Source organism: Ptychodera flava, chromosome 4 (genome assembly GCF_041260155.1).
Source record: "Ptychodera flava strain L36383 chromosome 4, AS_Pfla_20210202, whole genome shotgun sequence".
Lineage (NCBI taxonomy): Eukaryota > Metazoa > Hemichordata > Enteropneusta > Ptychoderidae > Ptychodera > Ptychodera flava.
In genome coordinates this window covers 13,231,841-13,250,593 of record NC_091931.1, presented here as the reverse complement: position 1 = coordinate 13,250,593, position 18,753 = coordinate 13,231,841, and the positions used below count along the sequence as shown (strand labels likewise).

Sequence of the window (18,753 nt, the reverse complement as noted above, 5' to 3'; positions counted from 1 at the left end):
GAGAAAAACCATGGTTCGCTATGGGGCTTGAGCTTCTGTAGTGCGGCTCGCGCCTTGATCTTGGTTGGGGCAAGGCGCGAGCCGCACGACAGAAGCCCAAGCCCCACGGCCAACCAAGGCTACAATTATCATGCAGCTAGAGATCACCAGGCACAGGAATATTGCTGGCATTAAATATTTTGAGGCTCGCGGCTGTCTAGCTGTGGGTCCATAGCTGTGGTGTTTTCAGACCCTGAACTTTACCCTTCAGGTCCGATGTTGTCATTGCATTAAATATTCGCAGTCATTGTGTCGTTTGGATCCCATACGTCGTACGCTGAAAGGTAAGAGTTTGCCCTGTTTCCATTTCCGCTCATCAAACGTTTGAACCAGTATAGTTTACTCACAAAGAAGATGCATGTTGCACAAATGACGTGGAAAAGTATAGCTGCCATTACGATTTCCCCCCGTCCCCGAGCTTCTAATCACTGCAACTATATCTTTTCTCAAGGTCAGTGGCTGTTGGCGTGGTGTGTATTTCCACTACACACATTTGACCCAGTTACAAAGAATATTCAACGTATTCACACACACACACACACACAGGAGAATCAATTATTGACTGCTAACCGTTGAAGCAACACTTTTGGTCATATATACTTTACAGTTGCTTTCCTTAATCCATTTCAGGCTTGTGAAATTCGAAAATTCGATTCGCCATGTCAAAGCCGATGCCGGTGTGTGTGGATGACTATGAAAAGTATGCTAGAGAACACTTAAGTAAGCACAACGTGGCATATTATACTTCCGGGGCAGACGAGGAAGTGAGCTTAAAGGAAAATAGACAAGCATTCCGTCGTTTTTGGATAAAACCCAGGGTTCTGCGAGACGTCTCAAAAAGAGATTTATCAACATCAATTCTCGGTCAGAAAATTGATTTCCCAATTTGTATCGGGCCAGTAGCGATGCAATGCTTGGCCCATGACGAGGGAGAAGTGGCCTCTGTCAAAGCAGCAAACGCTATGAAGACGTGTATGGCGCTGAGTACATACTCAACAAAATCTTTAGAGGAAGTAAGTGAGGCTGCCCCTAATTGTCTTCGATGGTTTCAGTTGTACATGTTGCGGCCTCGCAGAATATCTGAAAATCTGGTGAGAAGGGCAGAGGCGGCTGGTTACAAAGCATTGGTGTTGACGGTGGATATGCCAGTCTTGGGAAAACACCGTGCTGAATTGTACGCAGGTGGATTTCAACTACCACCTCACTTAGACCTTCCAAATCTTCCAAAGCAGCTTGAAGAAGAAGCTGACGAAGAATTCGGAGCAGAATATTTTGCTCCCGGGGGAATGATAGATGCCTCAATAACCTGGGAGTGTATTGGGTGGCTGAAATCTGTCACCAAACTACCAATTATAGTAAAAGGTATTTTGACCCCAGAAGATGCATTATTAGCAGTGCAGCGTGAAGTTGCTGGTATTGTGGTGTCTAACCACGGAGGTGGGCACTTAGATTATGCACCACCAACAATAGAAGTCCTTCCAAAGATTGTTGAAGCAGTCAAGGGTAAAGTTGAAGTCTACATGGATAGCGGTGTACGTACAGGTACAGACGTTTTCAAGGCGTTGGCTTTGGGAGCAAAAGCTGTATTTGTTGGAAGACCAATCATTTATGGGCTTGCATATGCTGGGGAAGAAGGAGCCAGACAAGTGTTACAGATTCTGAGGGATGAGTTGAGCTTGGCAATGGCTTTGTCTGGTTGCTCTAAAATCAACGACATTAGTGCAGAATACATAATGCATGAATCTCAATATGCAAAATTATATAATTAGAGAATGCACTTGTTGGGAATGATGTTGTATCATGTGATTCATGGGCTAATATGATACATCAGCTAAACAATTTGATATTAGGCCTAAAGGTTTAATGTTCAAGTGTAATTACGTTGATGTTTCATACATTGTAGAGGATATATGTCAATGTCCGTGTTTGTTGTAATCAGTCGCGAGAAAATGTCAAATAAGTGTAACACCAAATCGACTCTTTCTATTTAATGTAATTGAAGGTAACATCTTCTCCTTTACATCATGTTGTCGAGGCCTGCATACTTTATTTCTCCTATATCAAACTGTACATTAAATAAGAAAAGCTGCATTGCCTTGTTTTGTTGTGACAATGCCAAGTATACCGACTGTCCGGATTGACCATTTTATTTTTAATGTGAGGAACTCTAGGAGTGACACTCGCTTTCTCATAAACTTTCTTCAATGATATTAAAGATGGCGACAAAAGTGTTGTGGGCGATAAACCTGTAAATCTCGTTAAATAAAGGCTATGTGAACTAGTCTATTCTTTTTCTCACTTCAGTTCTTGAGATAATAATGAAGATGAATATCTATGACAGTGCAACGGCCTTAGGTGTACACGAAGGGTTATTAAGACATGTATACGTCAAGAAAATTCGGGACTTCGATGTCAGTCACAGGCATCATGTTGAACTTAGAACAAAACTTTGTTTAATAAAATCACAGCGGACGTTTACAGTACAAAAAAACATAAGTGACTTTGTAAGCTGTTTTTTTACTTTATGCTTGTATTCTTCATTACCCCAGGATATCAGGTAGCTAAACAATATTATTCATCCAAACTTTTTGTCTTCTATGAAACGTTGGGCCTCAACTAGTTCTTATAATAATAATATTTAGAATACATGTTATGGAATAAACACACATATCTTTAAAAAATCATCATGAAGACCGTCGATGTGGTAAGTATTTTGTATGTGTGTCCGTTCAATAACTGAAATCACTTTCAACTTAAATTTTACATTTTCTGAACAAAGTCACAGGCAATTGTTTCCCTTGTTTGAAAACAAATTAGAAATCCCGTTGTTATTCCTGGCAAATCAAATGTTTATGCCTTGTAATAGCTCTGCAAGTGTCATTACGTCTTCACCATCTCCACTCTGGTATGGTTTTTGCGATGCAGTTTCGAACAAACAAAACTTGGGTACCCTTCTGAAACTTCTTTTGCATGAATTTGTTTTGAATTCATAGCACTTTGCTTTTGTCCACATACAATTTATGAGGCTACATGTCGTTGACATTTTACAATTGACTTCAGAACAAAGTAAAATGTTCATGAGAATGCCAGATTCACCTGTTTCCTAAGCTTTCACCTCTATGGAGCCATTCACGAGGAGGCGCATCCTGTTTTGTTCGCCAGCTTTGAGAATCCGTGCTAGAAGAGCAATCCGACAAAGCTGAATAAGGCCTGAAGCGGTTTCATTTTTGTAGTAGTGTTGGGCTATGTGCGATGTAAATATCTCATAAGTTTTCTAAATCTACAATTGAAGATATGTATGCCTTGCAACGAAATATATAAAATTATATCATACCAGTATATGGATGGTGCAGTTGGTCGAGACGTGAAAATACCCCCTATATTCGCAATATAGCACGGTTTTAGCTGTCAGCTTCAGAAAATTCCCTTTCAGAAGTTTCACGCCAGAAATTTAATTTCTTACTAAGATAATAGACATAAACCACTTAAGCAACAGGTATACAACTCGATTTTGACAAGGTCACTCCATGTACTTACCATCGTACGTGCACATATATGTCGTAAACGGATCAAAACCTCGCGGTAACCGTCGCCGAGTGTGGTGTTTATTACTTAAATATATTATAAATATGCATCTTGAAAAACCAAACATGTCGCTGGTTGTTCCTTTCAACATGCCTATCGACGATTTTTGGCAAATCAACACATGGATTTTAAGCTAACTATTTAAATTAGCAGTGATATGATTTCCCGATCAATAAAACTCATCGTACTTTCCAGATAATTCGTGAATAGGATCCTCTCCAGTGTGCACTGCAAAGGGACCGCGTGGCGTGGTGCTCGCGAGAAATTTCAATAGCTAGTTTGACTCCGTGCACAGTCTCTGATCACTTGTGCGAAAACATGTTTCCTTAAATTTGTTAGGTTTCAAATCAAGGCTTTTCACCTGCATTGTCTGATTTTTTGTTGTGAATTCGTTATCAGTCGGCGTCACACGAATATAATAGATATAAGAGGTTGGGGCCACTACATAATGGACGAGAAACTGCCATTCAGTGTTCTTACCGATGGTGGCCTTATGCTAATGTTCTGTCACCTTCGCCATTGATGTGACATCTGTCGATTTGTTCTGCACATGCATTTAACTGTTCTGTTTTTCGCAGTCTGCTGGAAAAAATCTGAAATATTTCCACAAAGGCGTTACTATACTCACAGTCATGAGACTCCACGACTGGAAAAAGTGAGAGTAAGTGTGAATATGACTGATATTACCAACAAAAAGTACAAATTCGACCTTTGACACTGATATACATTTTTGGAAGATAAAACCTCAAACTGAATTCAGTATGCTAGCATAGTTAATAGTTTTTACAGATCAACGAAATGAGGTCACTAAAAGTGACTATTCATGCGGAGAATTATCCCCATACTCGCGTCCTTATACTGAGAATAAAACAGCACAACAAATCACAGAGACGTGTCCAGGAGCTGACTATATATGAACCAACTCCCTTTGCTCAGTCAAAGTACTCAGACTGGGCCATGGTGCTGGATAAAAATTATAAGGTGACATGACTAGAGACAAACACCGCCTCAGAAGGTCGATGTGTACCGGTACACGAAGTCGGGCTCTGACCCATCGACTTTCAGAATCCACCAGAACGATTCAGTCTAGAGGAGAATACATTTATATCCAAACCAAAGCCTTGATAAACATTCACAAACAAAAGTATAAGGCTTTGGGATGATGGGCAGAGCTTATGTAACTTAGCAACGGACATTTATACTGAGCAATAGAGTGCTGCTCGACACATGACCTAGCTCCCGGTTGTGTTTTTCACACGCACGAGCGAGCGTAGCGCGGATTTCTATGTTAGACATAATCAAAACTCGGCCTGGTTTGCAAGTTATCTGCGCAAGTGTCCCCGAGACATTTATACAAATGAGTGAAACATATTGGTGGCATGACAACCGTAACAGCATACTGGTGTCGACTCAACTCAATGAGCCCATATTGTATGAATTCAATTATATAATTCATACATAGTTAGAAAAGTGCAAAATTTAGGTGACAAATTTCTGGTGGTAAAAATATAGAGGGACAGTGACGTCATTGTACATGATGAGAATTTATATCAACAGGATGCGCACCAATTGCACCAGTCTGTGGTATTTGGCGCACAGTTGCACATCACGGAAGTGCGATACAACAGCTTGCCAGTCCAATTGAAGCACTACACCAATCGCATCATTCTGATTTCATGTATGGTAAATCAAAAGGTAAGAATTGGCTGTGTTTCCGTTCTCTCGTCAATTAATTGCTGATCAGAATTATTTTACTGAGAACGAACAAACATCTTGCACACATAACATTGGAAAAGTACGTACGACTAGTTTTCCCCGACCTTCCCATTACCGACCTACTTTGTTGAAGGTCACAGATTTACAGTACTTGTTAACTGTACTTTTGTCTACCACATACATTACATCATGGTCTATCCATTCAGGAGAAAGGAGAGTGATTTGATCTAACCAAGTGATATTGAATAACAATTCATTGCCATCACGCTCCGGAAAGTCCTTTCTTGACTGACACTGACTGAAGCAACACCTTTGATTAATATGTTACACATGCTTTTTTGATTAATCCATTTTAGGCTTGTGAAACCATAAATTAAACTCATCATGACCAAACCAATGCTGGTGTGTGTGGATGACTATGAAGAGTATGCGAGGAAGCATCGAAATAAGCACAACGTGGCATATTATACTTCTGGAGCAGACGAGGAAGTGAGCTTAAAGGAAAATAGACAAGCGTTTCGTCGTTTTTGGATAAAACCAAGGGTTCTGCGAGACGTCTCAAAACGAGATTTATCAACATCAATGCTTGGTCAGAAAATTGATTTCCCAATTTGTATTGGCCCATTAGCGATGCAATGCTTGGCCCATGACGAGGGAGAAGTGGCCTCTGTCAAAGCAGCAAATGCTATGCAGACGTGTATGGTATTGAGTACATACTCAACAAAATCCCTGGAGGATGTTAGTGAGGCTGCTCCTAATTGTCTTCGATGGTGTCAGTTATACATTTTGCGACCTCGAACAATATCTGAAAATCTGGTTAGAAGGGCAGAGGCCGGTGGTTACAAAGCATTGGTGTTGACAGTGGATCTACCAGTCTTGGGAAAACGGCGTCAAGAATTGTACGCAGGTGGATTTCAACTGCCATCTCACTTAGACCTTCCAAATCTTCCAAAGGAGCTTAAGGAAGAAGTTGACGAAGACGCCAGGCCGGATTCTTTTGGTGCCGGGGGATTGATAGATGCCTCAGCAACCTGGGAGTGTATTGGATGGCTGAAATCCATCACCAAACTGCCAATTATACTGAAGGGCATTTTGACCCCAGAAGATGCCTTATTAGCAGTGCAGCATGAAGTTGCTGGTATTGTGGTGTCGAATCACGGAGCTGGACACTTAGATTATGCACCACCAACAATAGAAGTCCTTCCAAAGATTGTTGAAGCAGTCAAGGGTAAAGTTGAAGTCTACATGGATAGCGGTGTACGTACTGGTACAGACGTCTTCAAGGCATTGGCTTTGGGAGCAAAAGCTGTATTTGTTGGAAGACCAATCATTTATGGGCTTGCATATGCTGGAGAAGAAGGAGCCAAACAAGTGTTACAGATTCTGAGGGATGAGTTGAGCTTGGCAATGGCTTTGTCTGGTTGCCCTAAAATCAACGACATTAGTGCAGAATACGTAATGCATGAATCTCAATATGCAAAATTATATAATTAGAGAATGAAGTTATTGGGTGTGATATTGTATAAGATGATTCATGATTTATACGATATATCAAATATATAAAATTTGATGTTAAATTTGAAGGTTTAATATTTTTCCCAAGTATAATTACTTTGAAGCTTTATATTGGAAATTATGTCAACGTATCGAGAACAGGTTTGTTGTAGTCAGTTGCGGGCTTCTGTCAAAATGTAACATATTTCGGCTCTTTCTATTTAATGTAATCAAGGATAGCTTCTTCTCCTTTACATCTTGTTCACGTGGCCTGCATACTTCATTTTACCTATTTCAAATTTTACTTACACAAAAGAAAAACGGAAAATTGTATTGCATTGCTTTGGTTGTGATAACGTCTCAAGTTATTTTCCATGTCACTTTAATTATATCATTTATATCTAATGGTATGTTTTGATTTTTAAAATGTCGGGGACTTTTATTAGAGCTTTTATATTAGATTGAGAGAGATACAATTTTGTGGCTGTGGATTGCCGTTACATTGTTATTCAAAGTGGATTACTTATTGTTGACAATAATAAAAGAAAACGTGGAAAAAATGACAACATAATAGAAAGGCATACCGTTCGTCTTTAAAAGGAAGCAAAATTTATTGACTTTATTTTAATTCTTCTAATCGTGTTTGGGTGTGGAAGGATGACAGCGAATTTTACACTAGTATGTCTGCTGTCTGGATTGACTATTTTATTTCTTTAAATCAGGAACTCTATGAGTGGCCCTCCCTTTCTTCATGTTTTGACAGATACTATAGAGGGGAAAAGTGTTGTGGACGATAGATATTTAAATCTTGTTAAATAAATGGTATGAAATGTGCACTAAGCTATCGTGGTTTTCTCTTTATTTTGCGAGATAATGAAGAAGATGAAGTCCCTATGACAATGCCACGACTTAGGTGTAGGGCCTACACGGGGGTTGTTAACACATGTACACGCCAAGAAAATGCGGAAATTTGATGTCAGTCACATGCATCATATGGAACTTAATACAAAAATTCGTATGTTTAAATGTATACAGTCACCTGTAATCTAAATATGCCCATATATGGTCAAAGAGGCGTTCCTTGGTATTCAAAATGTCCATGTGAGGGCGCTGTTTTTAAAAAGCGGCCACCCGCTCAAAATCTGTGATTGGTTAGATTTTCTCTTTCCATGGTAACTGTGGCAAAATTGGAACAGGTGACAGTATACCTTTAACAAAATAACTTTGCGCGTTTACAGTACAGAGACATATCCTTGGCTTTGCTAAGCTGTTTGTCGACTTTATCTATGTATGTATTCTTCCTAATGAGGTGATGAAACAACATTATTCCTCCTAGTGCTTTGTCTTCTATGAAACTTGCGGCCTATACCAGTTCATATGGTAATTAGAATACACGTTTATGGAATGAACACATATCGTTTTACAGAACGATTATTAAATAATTATGAGTTTTCCATGCATGTGTGCCCTTTACATAACTTAAATAACTTCAATTTTAAATTTTGCCTTCTTCTCAGCAAAGAGACGCGCAAATTACAAATCTCGTTTCTTATTAATGGTAAAGCAAATTTTTACGCCTTGCATTGGCTCTGCAAGTGTCATTGCTTCTCCACCATTTCCACTGCGGTGTGGTATTGAAATATGGAGCTTCGCAGGAACAGAACTTGAGTATCCTTCTGAAATTTCTTTCGCATTTATTTGTTTGACCCCCTTGATCATATCTATACGCACATACGCGGAGTGATCTTTCTGTGTGCAACTTCGTTACATCCGTATCAATGTGCCGTAGATTCCGGAGCGAGCATTAGAGTTGATGGATACACTCACAAATGTTGTTGTATTGACAGTGAAGTCTATATTGCCCTAGAATTCGGTATCATATAATGTAACATTTCGGAACAGATATCGATCTTACCCGTGTGCATTCCTACATATTCGAAAACATCGAGACACGTCTTGCATTAGGTCACAGACAAATAGAGAAAAAGACTAGCAACACGGCATGCCTTTTGTTCCATGGTCGTCTCGGTAGACTAAGGCCTTTTCATATTAAAATGAGCTTCAAAGGTGTTAAACGTTTAGGAGATTTTGTTTGTGGTTGATAATTGCACGAGATTATGCGAAAAATACGACGAGATGGCATCGTGCTGCCAGTCGCGTAGCAACCATAGTTACTTTGTGAGCTCTCAGGCCAGAAACACTACTTCACGCCGATCAAAACATAACACGCCAGCAGTTTCATAAACATGTCCTTCCTTGACGAACATGTAAAAGGCGGTATGACTGAACGTAAACCATTGAGTAAAACCAGACAGTATCGATAAAAGACTTTCAAATTTGGTTCAAACACACTCATTATATATTCATAAAAATATGAGAGGAATGTTTAAAATGGTAAAACTCACTTTCCTGATCATGAAGCTCAAAACACTCCCGTTTTCGCCAGCACGCCAATTCCGCTCAGCACCACACGACAACAACAACACAAACCTTGCCGAATACACTTTCGCTTGACAATTGGCGAAAATCTGAAGATTACCGAATGATGCATGGTCGGTACTCTCCGGAAAAGAGAGGCGAGAGCTACCTGAGGCGAGGCGAACATGGATGGGTAACGTAACCGCTTTACGCCTTGAACAATGTCTGTTGCTAGCCTGTTTCTCTTTGTCTGTGATTTATAGGTTGAATAAAGACACCATGCCATGCCGGCGTCCTGACTATAAAGCCATTTGCACAGTTCAGTCTTCATTACAAAATTTAAGAACTGCATGTTATTGACATTTCATGATTGTATTCAGATGACAAAGTAAAGAGTTCATGAAAATGCCAGATTCGCCTGTTCCTCAAGATTTCACCTCCATGGAGCTATTCTACATAAAGGGTGAGATCGAGCCATTCAGTATTTTTACCAATGTAGCCTTTATGCTAATGTTGTGGCACCATCGTCATTAATATGACAGCGGTCGGTGCATTCTGTAGAATGGCCCTGTACTACAACATGTTTGACTGTTCTGTTTTTGGCAGTCTGCTGGAAAAATTGATATAATTCACCCTAGGGTTTTGGGGTTACATTACACAGTCGAGACTCTAAGACTGGAGAAAGTAAGACTAATCTTAACTGACGTTATCAACGGAAAGTATCAATATAACTTATGACATTTTATTATTTTTGATAAAACCTCAAACTGAATTCGATTTGCCGGTAGTTAAACAGCTTTTTGCAGAATAACGAAATGATGTCAGGAAAAGTGCCAATTCATACGGAGAATTATCCCTCATAAGAGGTGGACCATTTGATTTCGAGGGGGGTGGCGGCTGGAGGAAATAGGTATGGCAACACTTTTATTCACACATCCTTGCAGCAATTGTATTCCCCCAAGGTTACCTGGAAACATTTTTTCGTCCAGTAGAGTCAAAGCAATTTTTAAACAAACAACAAAATCGGTGATTGACAAACTATGGTATCATGCGCACAGCACAAATTGCCCACAATTCTGTTTGATTTGTACTAATGAAGGTTGCTTTTCTTTAACTTTTTCTATTCTGCATATAAGTAGTGAAAGAAGGCATATAAAGATCGTTTAGTAATATGTAGTAAAATTACGTTTAGATATAGTAAAACTTTGAAAATAAGCGTTAAATAATCATTAAATTACCACAAAAGTCACATATTCTGTAGGTACATTTTGGAAGGGGTCGTTCTCTGAGAAAAGTCAGCATATAGATTTCTTTTGCCATTTCTATTAGAGAAAATAAACATCTGTTTGTTTTATAAAACAGGTGCAACTAGTCTCTCCTCTTTCTATTACATTATTCTGTATGATTGAGGACACAATCTGTGGAAAATTTTACAAAAATACTATCTCCTCTCTCAATTAAGCATAATTTCCAAATCATTTAAAATGGAAAAGAGAAGATAGCTGTGCTTAAAAGTACGTTTTCAGAATTTTAAAACTAATCTATGACTCTGTGTATACATGAGAGACATGGTAGACTTCCCTAAATAATCATCAGTGGTACAAATCATAATGAATCATGGGATATCTCCAGTGCTGTGTATCATCACTAAATTTGGAACTAGCACTGGCATCTAGCATGTGTGTGCATCATGCCGGTCTTCCCAAAACAGATCCTGACACTTTTTTCATGATTACATACATAAAAAGCCTGAAAAATTTTACCTCTACCCATCTGCATTTTCAGATAATTTTTTGCCTTTATTTTTCATTGGTAGTCATAAATCTTCCTAGAAACCGCCTGTGCAGTTCTTTTGAAATTCACTTTGCTCGTTCCTATAGATATTAACATGCAGATTCTTAGGAAAAAGTCCCTTCTTTACCTTTTCCTGGAGAACTTTAAGAGTTTTTAGGTTTCAGAAGGTTTGTAAAATTGTTTTGAGCTCAACAAAGTTATATATAGATTTGTCGGCTGCTTTTGACACAACTGACCACGACCTGCTGCTCCTATAAAGATATTTTCACAGCTTAGAGGTACAGCACTTCGATCGAAAATATCCTGTCTCACTAGCGGATACCAGTCTGTGACCATAGATGGTGGTAACAGCAAGGTGCAGTGCTTGGCCTGATCCTGTTCATAGTCAATACTTGTCATGTATTGAAAACTGTTATAGATGCTAGATGAGTCAAACAAAAAGTAGTTTGTTCAATAGCTTGCCCATTTCAGACTTGTAATTCAATAGTTCAAACACACAACGCACAATGATGTTGCTATACACAGAAAGTCTTCGTCCAAGACTGTGGATGCCTTCTCATAAGGGCATCAAAATTACACATTAAATCGGTTATAAACATAGGGCTTTCACTACTCCGTTTTCTGGAATTCTGCATAGTCACGCACCGTTATCATAGGCGACTTTATCACTGGCACCGATTTGTCTTGATTTCGTTCATTTAAAAGGTTGGATCTGTATCATCTGAACGTTCACGCATGAAATGTGGTATCTCACAAGAATCTGTGGTCGGTCCAGTCGTGTTTACTCTCTATACGGCACCATTGGAAAACATCATCGTAAATCATGGACTCGATTGTACGATGTACGTGGACGATACGCATATCTATGTCGTCTGCAACACACTTGACGACATTCGAAATGGTGTTGAACTTTGCATGTGTTGATAACGTTCGCGGTTGGATGAAATCCAACATGCTTGTCTGAATGATGACAAGATAGATGTTGTTCACTTCTCGCCACCATTGAAACCTTAAAGTTAGATAGTCTGAGAATCGGTCACTGTGACATTATATTTTCAGATTCATTAAGAAATCTCGGTGCTATTTTGAATCGGAAAGCGAATTTATTCAAAGTTGGCACAAGGACATCGACTTATGTTATACATATGTACGTCGATTTGTTTCACGATATGATCCAATATGGCCACATTTTGGCCATTTTGTCATGGATTTTTTCATGTCGAGAGCCATAACTCTGGCAAGTCTCAGCCAATTTTATTCAACGTTGGTACCGGTACATGGACATTGATTTATGTCATACATATGCATACTGATTTTTTAAGACAGTAAGATCAAATATGGCTGCATGGCGGCGATTTTGTTACGATTTTTTCATGTACAGAGCCATAACTCAGACATATTTGCACCAGTATCATTTAAAGTTGGTACAAGGGCATTGACCTATTTGATACGTATGCACGTCAATTTGTTTCACGTCATGTAGCAGTATCATGTCAATTACTGAAGTTTCGTAATTATGCTGATGTGTCAAGAAATACTGCATCAAATTTCATGAAACTTGGTACAGATGTTAAGCTCACATTGCTTTAACAGTAAAAAAGACAGTATCAGTGTCAATTTAATTAATTTTTAATTGCATATGTAATGAACTTTCCTAATTAGAGTGATATATCCACAAATACTGCGTCAAATTTGATGAAACTTGATACAGTGTTGATCTCATAGTGTTGTAAATACTGCATCAAACTTTATGAAATATGGTACCGGTGATAATCTGTTAGAGTTAGGATAGTATGCAAAAATGTTTGGCAACATCCTGTCGATCAATTCCTAGTTGAGGCTCATTTAATGACCTTTTGTAATTAGGATGGCGACCTACGTTGGTTTTATGTTTTCACCATCATGGAACTCATTCTGGTCCATTGAGCGCCATCTGTATCAAAGTATTTTTATCATAGACCTAATTAATGAAGAGGACTGTATCGTCTCAAATTTGATATTAAAGGTAACATTTTGCCCGAGTAAAATTACTTTGGAGCCTCATATTTGTACAGGATATGTATAGGCAACATGTTTGTTGTAATCAGTTGAGGAATTCTGTCAAACAGTAAAATCACTTCAATTTTTTCTATTTAATGTAATCAAGGGTAACGTCTTCTCCTTTACAACTTGTTCACGAGGCCCGCATACTTTATTTCTCCTATTTGAAATTGTGCATAAAACAAGGAATACTGTATTGCCTTGTTTTTGTTGTGACAATGCAAAGTGTATCTGCAGTCCGGATGACACATTTTATTTCTTTAAACGAGGAACTCTAGGCGTAGCTCTCTCTTTCTGATGTACATTGATTGATATTAAAGATTTGTGACAAAATGTTGTGAACGATAAATCTGTAAATCTCGTTAAATAAATGGTATAAAATGTGAACCAATGTGTCCTTGCTTTCCACTTTACTTTGCTGGATAATGAAGAAGCTGAAGTCTCTACGACAACGCCACGGACTTTGATGTACACGAGGGATATTAAAACATCATCCATGTCAAGAAAATGCGGGGGGATTGATGTCAGTCGCGGGCATCATGTGGAACGTAGTCCAAGACTTTATGTTTAACAAAATGACTAAAAAGTAAAGAAACATATCAGTGACTTTGTTAAGCTGTTGGGTGACTACATCCATATGTTTTCTTCATGGTTTAACACACTTTGCGGCAATTTTATACCTTGTTCTATTTTAAAACCGGGACAAATAACTTCACATCACATGTGATGATGAATGCAGAGGTAGAGGTACATGCCATTGGGCTAAACCGAATACCAAACTTTCCAAAAGAGCCGAAGGAACATAAAATGTAGGGGATTTAAGATAGATTTTAACATGTATTTAAGTCAAACTGTAGGGGATCGCCGAACCTAGAAAAAGCAGATACACTCTAGATAATTCATTAGGGTTAGCAATTTAAAGTAAGTGAAACAGCCAAGAAAAATATGTAGCAAAGATAACGTTAATCAAAAGACTGTGTTACGACCACGGGAAGTCGGCAAGGCAAATGGAAATGGCTGTCTTACATTGTCTTTATCAAAGTGGTACAATTCCAAGCGGACCCGCTGGCCGCAACAAAAGATGGTCAAATAAAGGAAACTTACACAGGTTATTGATAACATTTCCTTATTCTTATTCAATTAAAGAACGTCACGTAGTGGCAGCAAGAAAATAACTTTACAATATTGAAATTATCTCTACTCTAAGCGTGACCAAGTAACAAAATATGTATTTGCTTTAGCTTTAAGAAAGTGTCCACAGGACCGACGACGAGAGCTCTCTTAATTTGAAACACACTGGTAAATAGTGCCAACCCCGTCCGGATGAATCAGTCCATCGAGAACAGCCACGTAGCAGCTCGACGCACAAGTAAAATAATCCTCATAGAAAGTCACAGCATGCAACTCTTACCACTAGGACGTTTCCAAATAAGTGTAATTTACTCACAGGAACTCTTATACCAAAACTTCCTCAGGCGTCAACAGGAACACAAAGTTTCTAGACTGCAGTCACAATTTCGGCACCAGCGGGAGAAGTCAGTAAAGTCGGGCTCGGTCTTCAAAACTGGGAAACTCAGTGGACGTGGACTTCCGACGATCCCAGCACTTGCGGAAAGTCAAAGTGACGTGGCAATGAACACGTTTATATACAACAAAAATACATGATTCGTAAACACCTAGTCACGCAAATAAGCAGAAGAAAACAAAGGGAATTCAAACTATGTTACTTGGTCACTAGAAAAATGATAGAGGGCATTTCCCTCGTAACAACTGTCAAATTGGCCAATGCGGAGAACCATGAACACACTAAATGTATATATATTCACTTGGCATGTTTTGGTACAACATTATGTCTTACAAGCCTTTAGCCTTTCACTGAGTCTCACTAAAGATCGTCAGACCAGAGAATTCTTTAAGTTGACTCACTTGCCTAAAGAGAAAATATGTATTTTAGGCATGTAGCTAATAGCCTGTCAATATATGCATGCAAGTACACTTGTGAAATTACTTCGCCTCCCAGTGTGGATCGTAGACACAGGGTCCTATACGGTCTGTCAGAACACAGTCTCTCTGCCATCAACAAGTACTCATCAGTCTAGCAACTTAACTACACACCTTTGGTTCAATGTCACTCTTGGAGAGTTTTGCACAAATTATTTTGTGTAGAACGCAAACAAGGTTAAACATTGTGCTCAATGCCAGTGAGTCCTTGTAATCTAGATCACCATGTCTGTTCTTGTATATATTAAACAAGCAATGTTCTCTTCACGAGCAAAGTGTCTAGAGGAGCTTTACGTGATTTCCGATAATCTTCATGGGTGTGAGAAAGCATTTTAAATATACAATGTGCAATGAATACATGACTGCGAACATTTTTGTTAGTATACACTTTTCTGTGATTTTTGTTCAAGTACGACCCTTAAACTAAGCAACATTATGTTTTGCAAAGTTCCCTTTTAGTGTTGCAGTACTTTCAAGTTCCGTTCCGTTCCTAACGTACACTTTATTTTTCAAGTTCCTCTCAAATCTCAAGCTCCCACCAGAGTTGTTTGTGAACGGTCTTCGAATGTAATGTCCCTGAACTTTATCCTTCCGGTCCGCGGTTGTCATTTGCATTCGGTATTCACAGCCATTGTATCGTTGTGAGCCCGTACGTCAAACGCCAACTGGTAAGTTCGCCCTGTTTCCATTTCCGCTCACCAAACATTTCAACCGATATATATTACTCACAAGGAACATGAATGTTGTACAAATGACGGGGAAAAGTACAGCTGCCATTAAGATCCCCCGAACTCCCAATCACCGCAACCTTCTTTGCTAAAGCTGCTAAAGGTCAATGGCTAGGCGTGTTGTGTTTGTCCACTACACACATTTGACCCAGTTACAAAGAATATTCATCATATTCACACACAGGAGAAATAACTATTGACTGCTACCCATTAAATCCACACTTTTGGTCATATATCTTACAGTTGCTTTCCTCAATCTATTTCAGGCTTGTAAAATTCGAAAATTCGATTCACCATGTCAAAACCGATGCTGGTGTGTGTGGATGACTATGAAAAGTATGCTAGAGAACACTTAAGTAAGCACAACGTGGCATATTATACTTCCGGGGCAGATGAGGAAGTGAGTTTGAAGCAAAATAGACACGCGTTCCGTCGTTTTTGGATAAAACCAAGAGTTCTGCGAGATGTTTCAAAAAGAGATTTATCAACATCAATTCTTGGTCAGAAAATTGATTTCCCGGTATGTATTGGGCCATTAGGGATTCAGTGCTTGGCCCATGACGAGGGAGAATTGGCCTCTGTCAAAGCAGCAAATGCAATGAAGACGTGTATGGCGCTGAGTACATACTCAACAAAATCGTTGGAGGAAGTAAGTGAGGCTGCTCCCAATTGTCTTCGATGGTTTCAGTTGTATATTTTTCGGCCTCGCTCAATATCTGAAAATCTGGTGAGAAGGGCAGAGGCAGCTGGCTTCAAAGCATTGGTTTTAACGGTGGATATGCCAGTCATGGGAAAACGACGTAGTCATTTGTATGCAGGTGGATTGCAAATACCACCACAAATACATCTTGCACATTTCCAAAATCAGCTTCAGGATGAAGCTAAAGAAGGCGTCGAGCAAGAAGATAGTCCTCCCATAGATTTGTTCGATGCCTCACTTACATGGGAGTGTATTGGATGGCTGAAATCCATCACCAAACTGCCAATTATCCTCAAAGGCATTTTGACCCCGGAAGATGCTTTACTAGCAGTGCAGCAAGGAGTTGCTGGTATTGTGGTGTCAAACCACGGTGGTGTAAATTTAGATTACGCACCACCAACAATAGAAGTCCTGCCAAAGATCGTTGAAGCAGTTAGTGGTAAAGTTGAAGTCTACATGGATAGCGGTGTACGTACTGGTACAGACGTCTTCAAGGCATTGGCTTTGGGAGCAAAAGCTGTATTTGTTGGAAGACCAATCATTTATGGGCTTGCATATGACGGGGAAGAAGGAGCCAGACAAGTGTTACAGATTCTGAGGGATGAGTTGAGCTTGGCAATGGCTTTATCCGGTTGCTCTAAAATCAACGACATTAGTGCAGAATATGTAATGCATGAATCTCAATATGCAAAAATATATAATTAGAGAATACACTCGTCGGGTGGAATGTTGTATAAGGTGATTCATGATTTATATGATATATCAGCTATAAAATTTGGTATTAAATTTAAAGATTTAATATTTTGCCAAAGTATAATTACTTTGAAGCTTTAGAAATTGTAAATTATATATGTCAATGTATAGAGAACATGTTTGTTATAGTCAGCTCTGGGCTTCTGCCAAAATGTAACATATTTCGGCTCTTTTTTTGTATTTAATGTACTCAAGTATAACCTATTCTCCTTTACATCTTTTTCACGAGGCCTGTATACTTCATCTCTCCTATTTCAAATTTTACTTACACAAAAGAAAAACGGAAAATTGTTTTGCCTTGGTTTTGGTTTTGGTCTAAAGTTAATTTCAAAGGCAATTGAATTATATCATTTATTAGCCTGTCTATCAACCCAACCTCCAATTGTGTTACGCAAAGTTATACCGCTGTCCAGCCAATAATTGAAATGTCAATATACGGTAACACTGCTTCATATTCACACTCAGGTTATATTATTTTAACAAGCTCAAAGCATTTCAACATAATTTAACACGATTTTTAATAACAGTAAGTCATTAATCTGATAATTTTTTGTAGATTTTTGCCAGGCATACATAGTAGTGTAATTACGCCAGCCTAGCTTTGGAAATGCTGTGGAATTCCATTATGTTGTATCTGTTTTAAAAGATTTATTTCTTACTAGTTCAATTTTTTGGAATAATAAATGATAGCTACCCAAAACCATGCCATCGTATGTAATTATTTATTTTGAAATTGTCGATAGAAAGACAGACGAGGTTGTTTCGATATTGCAAGAAGCGACTTGCAGATGTAAAAATAATACCTATATGTATATATAGAATTGTAAAAATGTCTCTTTCGTAGTAAGGTTGATGAAAAATCGAAATATAGGCTATATGCGATTCGTGGCCTCTTCAAGTTTATTATTCCTGAGTTTTTCTCTTTTTTTGTTTTTTTTTTTACAGCGGCTGTTTATATAGTCTTTGACCCCGGAATGACTTTCTTGTGGTTTGTATGTAATGCAAGGTTGGTAGCTTATGTTATTGCAATAAATATTGTAATATCAGGGCGATACCGAAGGATTCAAGTATCTAGGCAACGGTTGCTAAGGAAAATTCCTAAAATCGGCAAAATAAGAGTTTCTATGCACTTACTGACCCGAAGATGCAAGACAATGGCACCAAAACCGAGCAGACGCATGGTTACCGGTCATGGAACGAGTGACGTCATAGATATACAGATTAGCACAGCATGTTTTTGAAAAGATTAGGCCTAAGCCACTCCAAATTTACTCAAAATCCCCTGAAATTTTACTCAGTGATTGTTGGCATACTCTTTTACAGTCCCGGGCATGGATTTGTCGGCCGTGAAATACACACTAAGTTTTGAAATGGCAAAATTCTACTTTGTAATTTCGTACAATTTTTAATCCTATTCCTGCCATATCTCAAAAATTATTGAGAATTTTCTAAAATGCATGCTTAGCCTTATTTATCTTGGCATTG

At 38.7% G+C, this 18,753-nt stretch overlaps 3 pseudogenes; all 3 read left to right on the top strand.

Annotated features, from left to right (window-relative positions):
- On the top strand, positions 1-2,720 carry LOC139130925 (2-Hydroxyacid oxidase 1 pseudogene; annotated as a pseudogene).
- A 2,487-nt stretch (positions 2,721-5,207) lies between these two features.
- LOC139130924 (2-Hydroxyacid oxidase 1 pseudogene) lies at positions 5,208-7,672 on the top strand (annotated as a pseudogene).
- A 7,977-nt stretch (positions 7,673-15,649) lies between these two features.
- LOC139130929 (2-Hydroxyacid oxidase 1 pseudogene) lies at positions 15,650-17,968 on the top strand (annotated as a pseudogene).
- Positions 17,969-18,753: the final 785 nt, after the last annotated feature.